Source organism: Panthera uncia, chromosome B4 (assembly GCF_023721935.1).
Source record: "Panthera uncia isolate 11264 chromosome B4, Puncia_PCG_1.0, whole genome shotgun sequence".
Classification (NCBI taxonomy): domain Eukaryota; kingdom Metazoa; phylum Chordata; class Mammalia; order Carnivora; family Felidae; genus Panthera; species Panthera uncia.
In genome coordinates, this window is record NC_064809.1 from 127,093,660 (window position 1) to 127,108,770 (window position 15,111).

Below are 15,111 nucleotides of genomic sequence, written 5' to 3' on the forward strand. Positions count from 1 at the left end.
AGTTGTGCCTTTTCAAGATGTCATAGAGCCAGATCATACGGAATTCATGTCGCCTCTTCAGATTGGCCTCTTTGATTTAGTAATATGCATTTCAAGTTCTTCCATGGCTTTTCATGGCTTGATAGCACATTTCTTTTTTTTTTTTTCTTTTAAATGTTTATTTATTTGAGGAGGGAATGGGGAGGGCAGGGAGGGACAGAGAGAGGGAGAGAGAGAATCCCAAGCAGGCTCCACGCTGCCAACGCAGAATCTGAGGCAGGGTTCAAACTCACGAACCATGAGATCGTGACCTGAGCTGAAACGAAGAGTCAGACGTTCAACTGACTGAGCCACCCAGGTGCGTGCCCCCACAGCACATTTCTTTTTTAGTGCTAAATAATATTCTGTTCTCTGGATGCACCACAGTGTGCATCATCTACTAAAAGACATCTTTGTTGCTTCCAGGGCGCCTGGGTGGCTCAGTCGGTTAAGCGTCCGACTTCGGCTCAGGTCATGATCTCGCAGTTCGTGGGTTCAAGCCCCGCGTCGGGGTCTGTGCTGACCGCTCGGAGCCCGGAGCCTGCTTCGGATTCTGGGTCTCCCCCTCTCTCTGCCCCTCCCCCGCTTGTGCTCTATCTCTGTCTCTCAAAAATGAATACATGTAAAAAAATGGTTTTTTTTCTTAAAAAGGACATCTTGGTTGCTTCCAACTTTTGGCAATTATGAAGAAAGCTGCTATGAACATCCGTGGGCAGAATTTGGTTTGGACAAAAGTTTTTACTTTTACTGTTTTTTTTTTGTTTTGTTTTGTTTTTAAGCCTGGAGATGGAGGTGGTTGTTTGGAGGCTGGCCTGAGAGCCATGTAGCAGAGAGGTCAGGGCTAGATGGGGTCCTCTAGGACTAGAAGGAGGAGGAGGACGACGACGATGACTAATCCAGCACTTCTGTTCCTAGCATCAGTCTGGCACAGAGGTCTGGTGAACCAGGGTCACTAGCAATTTCACGTGTGCTGCCTGATTAGTTAGGCTCCAATAACGGCCCTCATTGCAAACCAGTAGACGCCGGGTGCTGTGACAGGTGCTTTATCCATGGCGGTGTCCAAAACAGTGTTCTTAGAGTTTTTGGTCTTTTTACCTTCACACGACTGCAAGGAATGTATTTTATCATACAAATGCACTCACGTAAATGAAACAGGTGACCCCAAATACTCTAATGTCTTCTAATCTAGATCTTTTTTTTTGAAAAAATTTTAATGTTTATTTATTTTTGAGAGTGAGAGAGAGAGAGAGAGAGAGTGCGAGCGGGGCAGGGGGCAGAAAGAGATGGAGACAGAGAATCCAAAGCAGGCTCCAGGCTCTGAGCTGTCAGCACAGAGCCCGATGCAGGACTCGAACTCACAAACTGCCAGATGGTGACCTGAGCTGAAATCAGACGCTTAACTGACTGAGCCACCCAGGTGCCCCGATTTCATTTGTTTTTAATGCCGGTCATGACATTGACTTCCTGGCACGACATGGAATTCTATTGACAGTGCAGCTTTGGGCAAGCCCCTGAACCTCTGTGAGCCACCAGGCGGGCCTTAAAATGTTGTTCTGAGTGGTAAGTGAGATAAGGTCTGTGAAAAGTTTAACACCAGATCTTTAACATTGATAAGGGCCCAAACCAGGGTTGAACCTGGAGCCAGGTTCTCCTTCCCACAATTCCGAGCTGCTTCTCTGAGAAGCCAAACTTGCCGGGTGTGGCTTCCCAAGGCTGTGCTACTGGTTACAGCTCAGTCATTTGGGTAGAGGCCAGGTTCGCCACTCCTGGAAAATGTAAGAAGCTGTCCTCATGCTCTCCTGCACCAGTGACAATCTTCTCTCTCCCTCTCCATTGCTCAATTTATTTTATTTTGTGCCATTTGTAAGTGATCTCTACACTCATCATGAGGCTCGAACCCACAGCCCCGAGACCAAGGGCCACCTGCTTCACCGACTGAGCCAGCCAGCGTTCCTCCATTGTCCACTTTAACTCAACGTCCACTTGCCGGGCACGAACTGGACACGTGGCTGTTCCCTCTTTCTCTTCCCCAGCCTGGAACTCTCCAGAACTGCCCGGTGCCCTCCTTACCTCATTCAGATTGCTCCTAAAATGTCACCTCCACAGAACCATCCCTAAATCCCTGATCCAAACGAGAATCACTCTCCCTGTCTAGGGTAACCCCTTTTCCCTGCTTTAGTTTTCTTCACGGTTTGTTACTACCTGACAAATTATACACCATGTTGGCTTATCCATTAACTCTTCATCTTCACTAAAACATAAACTCCAGGAGAGCAGGAACTTGGAGGCTTGGTTCCCTGCTCTATGCCCAATACCTAGAACAGCGGGGCACAGAGTAGGTGCTCAATGGATGTTTGCCGAATCAACAAAGGACACTAGGCCAAAGCTGGGGAGGTGGGCTGATGAAACAACGGGGGCCATGGGGAGCTGTGTGGGTGGACCTTGTGACAAATACACTCAGCCAAGTACAAACCAAGTGCCTGGAAGCACAGAGGAGGCAGAAATCAACTCTTAACTCTGGATCAGGGAGGGGGCTGAGGGACCGCAGAGGTTGGGTGGAACCTCAAAGATGTAGCTGTACGGAGAGAGAGTGTCTGTGTAGAGGCAAAGGCAAGGACAAAGTCAGGGTAGAAAGGCGGGTTGGGCAGAGACCAATCTGCGGGGGCAGTAGCTGTGGGTTCAGGGATGATGGGCAGGTGGGAAGAGGCTAGAGCAGGATGTAGAGGGCTTTGAATGCCAGGCTGAAAAGTTTGGCATTTATAACTCTCTGACAGTGTCCTAAGAAGATCCATCCATCTATCTATATCTATATATCTATATCTACACACATATGTGGAGCACATTTATATATGCACACACCATGAGAACCTATTAGAACATAAAATTCAGGGGCACTGGGTGGCTCAGTCGGTTGAGCAACTGACTTTGGTCTTGGCTCAGGTCATGATCCCAGGGTCACAGGATCGAACCCTCAGTTGGGCTCAGCGCTGAGCACGAAGCCTGCTAAAGATTCTGTCTCCCTCTCTCTGCCCCCTTCCCCTGCTCACATGCTCTCTCTCTCTTTCAAAAAAAAAAAAAAAATCAATAATATTTATAGATATGTAAAATTTTAAATTAAATTTAAAAATTAAATAAATTAAATATTCAATATTAAATTAACTATAAATTAAAATTAAATACACAACGCAAAATAATATATACTTTTTTATTTTTTTATATATAATTTTGGGATTTTTAAATTGTTTTTTATGTAATCTCTACCCTCTAATGTGGGGCTAGGACTAGGATCCCAAGATCAAGAGTCAAGGGCCGCATGCTCTACTGACTGAGACACTATATATATATATATAATATATATACACACTTGTGTATAGTGTATATATATTTATATACATATAGTTACATATGTACTTTATATATATACTTTATATATATACTTTATATATATACTTTATATATATACTTTATATATATACTTTATATATATACTTTATATATATACTTTATATATATACTTTATATATATACTTTATATATATATATAAATATATAACTATATATATATTTAAAAATTATGTTTTAATAAATTCCCACGGTTCACAGTTCAGGCATAAAAGACTTTAGGATGAAGATCTCCCTCCAGTTCCTGCCCTTCCCCGCCTCATCCCCTCCCCAAGGAAGTCCCGCAGAAGTAATCAGTGTCACTGTACTTTGTGTTGTCCCAGCAAATGCGCGTTTGCGCCAGGCCGCGCTTGCGAAGCGGCTGTGTGGGGTGTGGACGGGTTCCTGCCTCGGGTCCATCAGTAGGACGCCCGGCCTCCTTCACCGCTGCCAGGTGGCCCTTCCCCCTTCTGCAGCCCGGAAGCTCTGCGTGCTCCACCCTCTGACAGGTAGATTTGCTTGAGCCCGCCCACTCCGGTCGCTTGAGCCAATCGAACACGACATGCAAATCGAGTCTCATAGCGCTACAACCAATGGTGGCGGAGGTGCAACAACGGGTTCCCCCGGGCTCCCCTTCTGACTCTGCGCAAAGTCTGTAAACATTCCTTTCAGGGGCAAAAAGAAGTTTGCAAATGCGGGAGCTGGAGAAATGAGGACGGGGACGTGAAGGGAATGCTGAGGTGGGAGGACACTGAAGCTTGAAGGACTGCTGGAGGTCATCCCGCCTGGCCCCCGGGCTGACTCTCTCCCTCCCTCCGCGCCCGCCCTGCCAGGTGCTCACACCGTCTCTGGTGAAGTCACTACCGGCAGGCGCCCGCCAGGCTGAAGTGAAAACCGGATGTGGCTTCTGCAGAAACCGACCCGAGGTCTGGGCGTGGGGCGAAAACCCCAGAGAGAATCCGAAGCAGCCTCAAATCCTGCCTCTACCACTTGTTAGCTGTGTGACTTTGGGCAATCGGCGCCCCCTTACTAAGGCCTCGGTTTTGCCACCTGGAAAATGGGAATAATAACACTACCCTCCTAGCTCCGATGCTGGGATCGATGGGCTAGTCAGATGAAAACGCCACAGACTTCGATCTCTGCAAGCTACAGTACTTGATAATTAAAAGACGATCACTTTGAAGTTAGATACACCAGGTGACCCGTTCCCGGTGTTCCCAACTATTTGTGGTGTGATCTTAGGCAGATCACTTTACCTCTCTGACTCTTGCTTTCTTCAACTCTTAAGTAAAACATTTCAGTGGCTGTTGTTGGGATTCAATGTGTCAAGGTTTATAGGGCACTTGGCACAGGGCCAAGCCACATGTGCCTAGAACCGTAGGTCCTCCTGGAACCTCAGTCTCATCGTCTGTATTCTGGATACAACAATAATGTCTTCCCTGCCTGCCCCACAGGATAGTCATGAGCCTTAAATGTCTTGCGACACAGTTTATAAATAGGAAAACATTATACCAATGTTAATTAGTGATATGCAAGGCAGTCAGCACACTGGAAAGAGCGTGATGTTGGCCCTGACTCTGCCTTTTATTCTCTGTGTGACCTTGGACATGTTATTTTTTTTCTGTCCAAGGGTCAATTTCCTCTCTTGTAATATACCAAGTATATAGGGCCATTGTGGACATTGATAAAATGGTGTGTGGAAAATGCCTCCTTTATGCCCAGCACATGACAAATTTTAATAAACAGTACCTATTATTACCAGCAAGTTTTTCTTTAAATATCCCTAGATTCTATTTCCAGAACAGAAGGATTGAGAGAGAAGGGCAAGAGCAAGACTTGCTTCTCACTGTACATCCTCCCGTATCTTTTGACTTGTATTATGGGAACGTGTTATTTTTCTAAGACGTAAAATTTAAATTAAAAATGGAAATACAATTAATTATGCAACTATAATAAGTAATAAAAATCAAAACAATAAAATTTAAAACTAATTTTATATTTATTACTTTCAATTTTTATAGTTTATTTATTTATTTTAAAAAATTTCAATCTTTATTTGTTTTTGAGAGAGAGACATAGTATGAGCAGGGGAGGAGCAGAGAGAGGGGGAGACACAGAATCTGAAGGAGGTTCCAGGCTCTGAGCTGGCAGCACAGAGCCCGAAGCAGGGCTTGAACGGATGAACTGTGAGATCATGACCTGAGCTGAAGTCGGACGCTCCAAGGGCCAGATGCTTAACCGACTGAGCCACCCAGGCACCCCTAAAACTAATGTTTAATCTCATGGGTAGAGAGGCCTCGTCCGGGGTAAGAAGCAGCCCAAATTCAAAGAATAGCCTTGTGTCCACAAATGCCAGAGTTTACCACGGAGAGGCAGAGTCCTGCTTTTTTTCTAAGATCAATGGGAAAATTTCCAAACCCCAACAGGGGGTCACCTCTGCAAGGACTGACCACCCATCGGTGTAAACATTCTCGAAGCCACTGTGAAGTCATTTTCTATGGAAGGAGATGACGGGGACTAGGAAGACTGGGCTGGATTTCTCTCAACATCAGAGGTATTCAGGACTCAGGGTGAGTCACTCCTGCCCAGAGGGCTTGCCCTCCAACCCCAATAAGGATGAACACCTCATTCCGCAGTATTAGTGTTCCCCCGGCCCCAAGGCCTTACATGGGTATCAGCGAGCCATGGGCCGTCCAGCCAATCCACCCCCAGGTTCCTCCAACTGTCCTGAGATGCCTCTGGTCTTGGACAGCCTTTCTGTTCTTCCTCGTCTGGAGGCCAAGTCCTCAACTGACCGACACCACTCTAGTCTGGAAGCTCCCATTCAGCTGGAGGAAGGCAGGAAGGAAGAACACCAAGGCCCAAGGCCACCTTCCCTCCAGTGTCCGCTGTTACATCTTTACTGTGTATGGCAGTGACCTTGCAGTTCAGATTCTGTTTCTCAGACTGTTCGTCAAGGCAGCAGAGAGGGCACAGACTTTTACCTGCTTCCCCGTGGTAGGGACGCGTGCCACTTTCGCTCACATCTCATTGGCCAGAAGCAGTCGTGGGCCCCGACCCAGTGAAAGGGTGTGGGCTGGTGCTGGGGAGTGACTGGAATATTCGGTGAATGTTGCTCTGTCTGCCACAATCTTTCTGCTCAGCCTTTAGGCCAATAGTAATTAACTTAAGAAAAAAAATTTAAAAAAAAATTTTTTTTAATGTTTATTTATTTTTGAGACAGAGAGAGACAGAGCATGAACGGGGGAGGGTCAGACAGAGGGAGACACAGACTGAAACAGGCTCCAGGCTCTGAGCTGTCAGCACAGAGCCCGACGCGGGGCTCGAACTCATGGACCACGAGATCATGCCTGAGCCGAGGTCGGCCGCTTAACCAACTGAGCCTCCCAGGCACCCCTTTTTTCTATTTTTTTTTTAATTTTTTTTTTAGAAAAAATTTTTAACGTTTATTTATTTTTGAGGCAGAGAGAAACACAGAGCATGAGCGGGGGAGGGGCAGAGAGAGCGAGAGGGAGACACAGAATCCGAAGCGGGCTCCAGGCTCCGAGCTGTCCACGCAGAGCCCGACGCGGGGCTCGAACCCGTGAACCGTGAGATCATGGCCTGAGCCGAAGTCGGACACTTAAGACTGAGCCACCAAGGCGTCCCCAACATTAATTAACTTTAGAGCCAGGGGACATTAGGGTGGGAGGGACCCCGGGAGTCATCTCATCCAGCGACTTCTGAAAGTAGAAACATATCAGAACCTTTGGGTCGATGTCAAAAATGCAGAGTCCTTGGTTCTACCCCAGAACTACTGCCTCAGAACAGTCGAAGGTGGTGCCAGGGAATCTACATTTTTAACAAGCTTACCGGGGAATTCTACAGTCTCCGTGTGGGGTGACGCACGGTGGACAGGAGCACCCTCTCTGATCACACGGGCTTCCAAGAAATGGCCCCCCTGCCTGAGTCGCTGCAAGGAGGCCTCACAGAACAGTCCGCAAAGCTGGGGTTTCTGCAAAGAGGTAGGAAATGTGGTTGGGAGTGCTCTCTGGACTCCTGCACACCCCACGGAACTGAAAGCAGGGTCTCGAAGAGATGTGGGCACATCCCTTTTTATAGCCTCGAGATTCACATTAGCCAAAAAGGTGGAAGCCGTCCAGTGCCTTAAAGACGAAGGACATTCTGACCCGGGTGATAGCACGGATGAACCTGGAAGACAGACGTTCCACTTAGTGAACTACGCCACTCACAAGGGGACAAATACTCTATGATTCCACTTACGTGAGGTACTTCGACGAGTCGACTTCGGAGAGACAGGAAATGAGATGCCGCCTGCCAGGGGCTACAGGGCAGGGCAAATGGGGCATCAGTGTTCAAAGGGGACAGAGTTTGTTTTGCAGGTGGAAGAAAGTTCTGGAGATGGACGGTGGTGACGGCTGTACACAGCATGAACGTGCTTAAGGCCACAGAACTATTCATTGAAGATGGCTAAAATGGTAAATTTTAGGTTATGTGTATTTCACCACCATTAAAAATTAACTAATTAGGGGCGCCCGGGTGGCTCTGTCTGTTAAGCATCTAAATTGGGCTCAGGTGGGGGGCGCCTGGATGGCTCAGTCGGTTGAGCGTCCGACTTCGGCTCAGGTCACGATCTCGTGATCTGTGAGTTCAAGCCCCACGTTGGGCTCTGTGCTGACAGCTCAGAGCCTGGAGACTGCTTCGGATTCTGTGTCTCCCTCTCTCTCCGCCCCTCTGTTGGCACTCTGTCTCTCTTTCTCTCTCAAAAATAAATAAACATTAAAATGTTTTAAATTAATTAATTACAAGAGTGGTCCTTTAAAAAATTTTTTTTCAATTGCTTATTTATTTTTGAGAGAGAGGGAGAGAGGGTGAGCAGGCGAGGGGCAGAGAGAGACAACAGAATCTGAAGCAGGCTCCAGGCTCCGAACTGTCAGCACAGAGCCCGATGCGGGGCTCGAACCCTCAAACTGTGAGATCATAACCTGAGCCAAAGTCAGATGCTTAACCGACTGAGCCACCCAGGTGCCCCAAAGTGACAGCTTCATTTCAAACCCTAGCTCTGCCACTCCTGAGCTGTGTCAACTTGGGCAAGTTTCTTTGCCTTTCTGTGTGTCAGTTTCCTCACTTATAAAAATGAAAATAGTAGGGGGCACATGGGTGGCTCAGTCGGTCAAGCGTCCGACTTCAGCTCAGATCATGATCTCACAGTTGGTGAGTTTGAGCCCCACGTCGGGCTCTGTGCTGACGGTGCAGAGCCTGCTTGGGATTCTCTCTCTCCCTCTCTCTCTCTCTCTGCCCCTCCCCTGCTCTCTCTCTCTCTGTCACAAAATAAACTTAAAAAATAAAATGAAATGAAAACAGTAACGGCACCCAGGCCAGTAGAAGTCTGGCGAGGTTTCGATGCCTCCAGTAACGCACTCAGAACAGTGGCTAGAGCCAAATATGCTCTCACCAGTGTTGCCTCGTATTATTTTCATACTAGTCACTTGGAGCCAGAAAAAGACACTAACGAGCCCTTCTCCTCTAGCTTCTCAGTCTCTTTCCCTAAGTTCCAGCAACCTAAAGAGACGGAACTGTCCCTGCGCGAAGGCACAGAGTGGGCTCATGGAAAAGATGGGTGTCACAGCCACGCAGGGCGAGGCTTCCACTCAGCCCCTCCAAAAGTGCCGCTGTGCAACTTCAGGCCGATTCACTTACCTCCCTGTGCCAGCATTTCCTCATCCAAGAAACGGGTGAACTACTCCACCTCCCAGGTAGACGTGAGGATTCAGAGAAAGAACGGAAGCACGTAGGGGCGCCTGGGTGGCGCAGTCGGTTGAGCGTCCGACTTCAGCCAGGTCACGATCTCACGGTCCGTGAGTTCGAGCCCCGCGTCAGGCTCTGGGCTGATGGCTCGGAGCCTGGAGCCTGTTTCCGATTCTGTGTCTCCCTCTCTCTCTGCCCCTCCCCCGTTCATGCTCTGTCTCTCTCTGTCCCAAAAATAAATAAAAAAATGTTGAAAAAAAAAAATTTAAAAAAAAAGAACGGAAGCACGTGGGTCCGGCCCCCCACAGGCAGCCCACACACATCCGTCCCTTCCTTGTGCCACTGAGCCACAGCCAGGGGCCAGCACAGTGTGCGCCCTCAGTCCCCAGGCTGTGGCTGCTTTGCAAAGGACCTGAGGAGCGTAGTCGCCGAGGACCGCTGCTTCGGTCCATGTGACCAGGATGAGGGTCATTAACGAAAGGCCACCAGCCCTCCGAGGCTTTGGGAAGAGCTTCTGCCTTCCTTTCAGGGCCTCAGATGGGGGTCAAGACATGCTCAGGGCGATAAATAAAGAGGAAGCAAACACAAAACCAAAGTGTTGCCTCTGAGATGAAAATACATTGCTAAACACTAACCTCAAGGACTGATGTACAGAAACCACATGTCGGGGATGCTCTGGAATGTCACAAGCTCCGATGGTTTGAGAGAGGCAGGCTGGGCTGGGGTCCAGGAGGCAGGACCAGGACTACCACCCCCCCCACCCCCCCACCACCCCACCCCCGAGGCAGCCCTGCTGGGTACCCTGGCACCTTCACGTCCAGGGTTCCATGATCTCTCACACCCCACCTCCCACGGCCTGAGCCATCCATACGCCCGCCCCCTGTGGCCACCCACTGGCCGTTCCTGTCTCTGCTGCCTCCTCTGTGGGGCCCTTCCATCCACCTGGAGGGCCCTTGCCGCCCCCCCCCCCCCCTTAGCCTCACGAACCTCGACTCATCCTTCAAAGCTGTGTTTAGACACGACCTCAGCTGGGAACCCTTGGCTGAGCCCACCCCACCCCCCAGACCCTCGTAACCCCTACGGTCTTGCCTATCACTACAATTCTACGAGGAATATCGGGTATCGGTGTCCTTGCTTCTCATCCCTAAGCTGCAAACCCTTGTATACCGTTAAGGATGTGGATTTGGAGCCAGACTGCCCTGGTTTGAATCCAGCTTCCCAGCTGTGTGACCTTGGGGGAATGAATGAATCTCCTATACTTCAGTATCCCCCCCCCCCCCCCCCCGCCAAGATAGGGACGGTAACAGCGTCTGCCTTATGGGGATTCTGTCAGTTGCTGAGTATGTCTATCTCAATTATACATTCTGGAACGGGGGAAATAACCACGGGATGGGTTTGGGGGACCCGTTTGGCCAAGTGTCAGACAGACCTGAGCTGACGCTCCTTTGATCGCCCGATCTCTCCAAAAGCCCTTGCTCTGACCCGGCGGGGCCATCGTGATATTCTGGGTCTCTCATAGTTCATGTCAGTTCAGAGTCAGAAAAGTCTGATTATGTCCTTTCCCTAATGCACAGTCGCCCAGATAAAAGGCTGGAGTGCCCTTGGGGAAGAGTGGGAGAAAGAGTTAGAAAGTAACTTGTTTTTTTTTTTTTTAATCGGTCCCTCTTTTCTCCCTCTTTTTTCACTGAGCCCCCTTTGAAATTCTCGGGCTTGTTACTTTATTTCTTTTTTACTTTCCATTCGATACATGTGTGGCATGCCCATTTTTCTTTTGAGTCCTAAATTGGCTAAATTTCTTTTCCTGCCAGAGAAATGGCAAGCCCAATTTTAACCGTCTCGTGTGGCTTTTTTTTTTTTTACATTGATCTTTTCTGTTAATTTTTTAAATTTAAATTCCAGTGTAGTTAACATCCAGTGTTATATGAGTTTCAGTCGTGTAATATAGTGATTCAACACTTCCAAACAATACTCGGTGCTCAGCAGGATAAGTGTACTCTTAACCCCCTTCACCTCTTTCACCCACCTCCCACCCACCTCCCTTCTGGTACCCATCAGTTTGTTTCTATAGCTCAGAGTCTGTATTTCAGTCTGTCTCTCTTTCTCTTTGTTTCGGTCCTTAAATTCCACACGAGTGAAATCATTTGTCTTTCTCTGACTTCTTTCACTTAGCATTATGTTTTCTACCTCCATCCATGTCTTTGCAAATGACAAGATTTCATTCTTTTTCATGGCTAAGTAATATTCCGTTGCATAGATATACCGCATCTTCTTTGTTCATCTATCAACGGACACTTGGGCTGCTTCCATAGTTTGGCTCTTGTAAATAATGCTGCTATAAGCACGGGGGTGAAGACTTTATGCTTTCCTTCTTCCTTGGTTCCCATTCGCCTTCCCTAAACACGCGTGAATCTTGTAAAGTTTCTTTTAAGGATTTCTTGCATGGGTTTTGATTTTCAAAACTGAAATCTCGCTCTGCTTACTGCTTTGAGATCTGCCTCTCTGCACTGCTGCTATGGACGTCTTCTTATTCTTTGTCAATGCTCCAGCGTCCCTAGCATGGATCTGTGACATTTTGTCACCAGCTCTTGGTAGTACTGACCTTTCTAATAATCTGTGATGGGTGTCAGGTGGTATCTCACTGTTTTCATCACTGTTAACGGCCATCTTCCCCGCTGGATTGTGAGCCTATGAGGGTGCCAGTTCCACGCAGAAGGCACATCTGTGTCCTTAACATCCTGCTCAGTGCCTGCCACACCAGGTATTTCAATCTGTACCTTCAAAGGGATGAACGAATTATTCTCGAAAGCCCCCCCTCCTGAGGTCGAGTTTGACTCCTGGGGAGGAGAGGCACAGCCACGAGTGAGCAAAAAACGGAAGAGCTGATTCGCTAAAGCCTCAGAAAGACACCGGCCGGGGCGCCTGGGTGGCTCAGTCGGTTAAGCGTCCCACTCTTGGTGTCGGCTCGGGTCATCATCTCGCGGTCCGTGAGTTCCAGCCCCCCATCGGGCTGTGCTCTGACAGTGCAGAGCCTGCTTGGGATTCTCTGTCTCTCCCCTCTGCCCCCCCCCCCCCACTGTCTCTGCCCCTCCCCCGCTCGTACTCTCTGTCTCTCTCAAAATAAATAAATAGACTTAAAAAGAAGAAAAAGAAGAAGAAGGCCAAGGGGAGTTCCCTAGGGACTTCCAGACACAGCTGGAGGGAATGTAAAGGAGGGGATGTTCCCACAGAGCCAGGGAGAGCCACTGGGTTGCAGACGGGTGTCTGTGTTCATCTAGAAAAAAAGGGCTGCGCTGAGATACGGGAAGACCCTGGCAGGGGCTGCCAGGCAGAATCCCCGGAGGCAGAGACTTGAATATCAAAGGGGAACAAAATTCCTGCTGCCAGGTGGTTGGACCAAACGGACCTTGCTCACATGTTATTTTAGTGACGGTTATTAGAATTTGGGATAAAATGAGAGCCACGTGCCTCTGAACTATCCCGACCAAAGTCTCCCAGTGGGGTTTGCACAGAACCACTGGCTGGCAAGGGTCTGAGGGATGCTTTTCTGCCGGCAGCCTCAGTTTCCTCATCTGTACGGTGGGGACAATGACGGTGCCCATCTCACTGCCCAGCATGTAGAAAGCACTCGGCAAACACCGGCGTTGACTGACTTTCTCACGGGCTTGGGACTAATGAGGGCCAGGGCATGGTCAGGGAGAGGCAGCCGGGCCTTCCTATGACCTCCGTTTTCTGGTTCCCGGAAGACTCTCTTGTGACTTGGGTCTCTACATACCCTCATTCAGTCAGTCAACAAACTCCTAAAGCAGCACCGAGGACACAGCCCCTACCCTCAAGGGGTCTGCAGGCACTGAGGTGAGGCTGTGATGAGGGAAAGACAGACCTCCCCCCCCCCCCCCCCCCCCCCCCCCCGCACACACATCCTCTCCTTGCTATCCCTTCCAGCTCTGTTTGAGCCTTGCTTTTTTCCCTACAAAATGAGACTCACAGGGTTGTTTTCATGTTCAAGGGAGAAAAGGGATTGATGGGAAAGAACTTTCTAGACTGCCAAGTGCATCTAAACAGATGGCCAGGACTATATTAGGAAAGCGGAGACCCACTCATGGAGTGATGCTAATGGTCAGTGGGTTCCAGGGCAACGTAAAAACCTCCGGTTTTAAGAAGTTTTCAAATAAAGGAATGATGCCTTTAGCCCATCCTTTGAGTAGGAAGAGACATGGGGGCAGTTGGTAGGGGAGGGATGGGCTGAAATTTGGTTGCTTACCTTGCTTTCTAGACGGCCAGGACCTGAGCTACGGGAGGGTGGGGCACAGAAGCAGATGAAATCCAATGGCTGTCTTCCCCTCACCTAGCCGCCCAGAGGTCAAGGTGCTGAAGGGGTGGGGACACCAAGCTCAAAGTCTCACTTCCTGGGGTGGCTCAGTCTGTTAAGCGCCCGACTTCGGCTCAGGTCATGATCTCGTGGTTTGTGGGTTTGAGCCCCGCGTTGGGTTCTGTGCCTGAATCCTGCTTTGGATACTGTGTCTCCCTCTCTCTCTGTCCCTCCCCTGCTTGGGCTCTGTCTCTCTGTCTCTCTCTCTCTCTCAAAAATAAATAAACATAAAAAAATTTTTTTTTTAAATCTTGCTGCTTCAGCAAGGGGACAGTATTGGTTAGGGGGCAAGCAATGTTGCTGTAACAGTGTGGAAAATATCGTTGCTTCAATGACACAGAGACAAGCTTCTCCCTCACGTGACAGTCCAGGGAGGTTGTCCAGAGCTGGCGTGGCAACTCCCCAGGGCTGGGCGCCCAGGCTCCTTTCATTTTGTAGCTGTCTTCCCTCTTATCCACGTGCCTTCTGCCGCAAAACTGCAATTCACTTGTCATTCCAGGCAGAGGGAGAAGAGAAAGAGAGAAAGGGCTGACACATTCCTCTCCTATTAAGGACATGGGGTGGCCAGCCTCCAAGATTGTCCCCGATGATCCCTGCCCTGCCCCTACCCCCCATATTCGTGCCCCCGTGTTGTCCCTTCCCACACTGAACAGGGATGACTGCATGACCGATAGGGTATTTGGGAAAAGACCGAGTGTGACTTCTGAGGCTAGGTCATAAAAGACATTGGAGCTTCCACCTTGCTCTCTCTTGGGTCACGCGCTCTGGGGGAAGCCAGCCGCCATGTCATGAGAACACTCATGCCCTGTGGAGAGGTCCATACAGTGAGCAGAGGCCTCCCACCAGCGGCCAGCGTGAACCTGCCCGCCACCTGAAGCAGCCACCTTGGAAGCGGACCTCCCGGCCACAGCCCAGCCTTCAGATAATCGCAGACCCAGCGGACATCTTGACAGCAACTTCGTAAGAGATGCTGAGCCAGAACCACCCAGCTAAGCCCTTCCTCAACCCCTGACCCACTGGAACTGGGTGAGACCCTAAATGCCTATGTTTGTTTTACGCTGCTAAGTTGTGGGAAATCTGTTACTCGACACTGGGTAACTCACACAGGTCACCCTCAGAAGGCACGCTCATCAGAGTCGTTCACATCTATTGGCCTCAACCCAGCCACATGACCACATGTAGCTGCAAGGGAGTCTGGGAAATGCGGTCTTCGGTTGGGCGGCTAGGTGCCGGGCTAAAACTTCAATGACTCGGGTCCTCAACTCAATCACATCTGCAAAGTCCCTTTTGCCAGATAAGGTAATATAACCACAGGTTCCAGGGATTAGGATGTGGACACCTTCGGGGGCCATTATCCTGTCCGCCACAACTCAGTAGCTTGTACGTGCATGTTCACAGCAGCTTTATCCATAGTAGCCAAAACAAAAAAAAATGGCCAAATATCCTTCTAATGGATGAATGGTTCCGAAAACTGTAGTACATCCACACCATGGACTACTACTTGGCAATAAAAAGAAATGAGCCATAAATACACGCAACTCGGTTAAACCTCAGGAAAATTAGTCTGAGTGGAAAAAAAAAATTTCAAGAGGTTA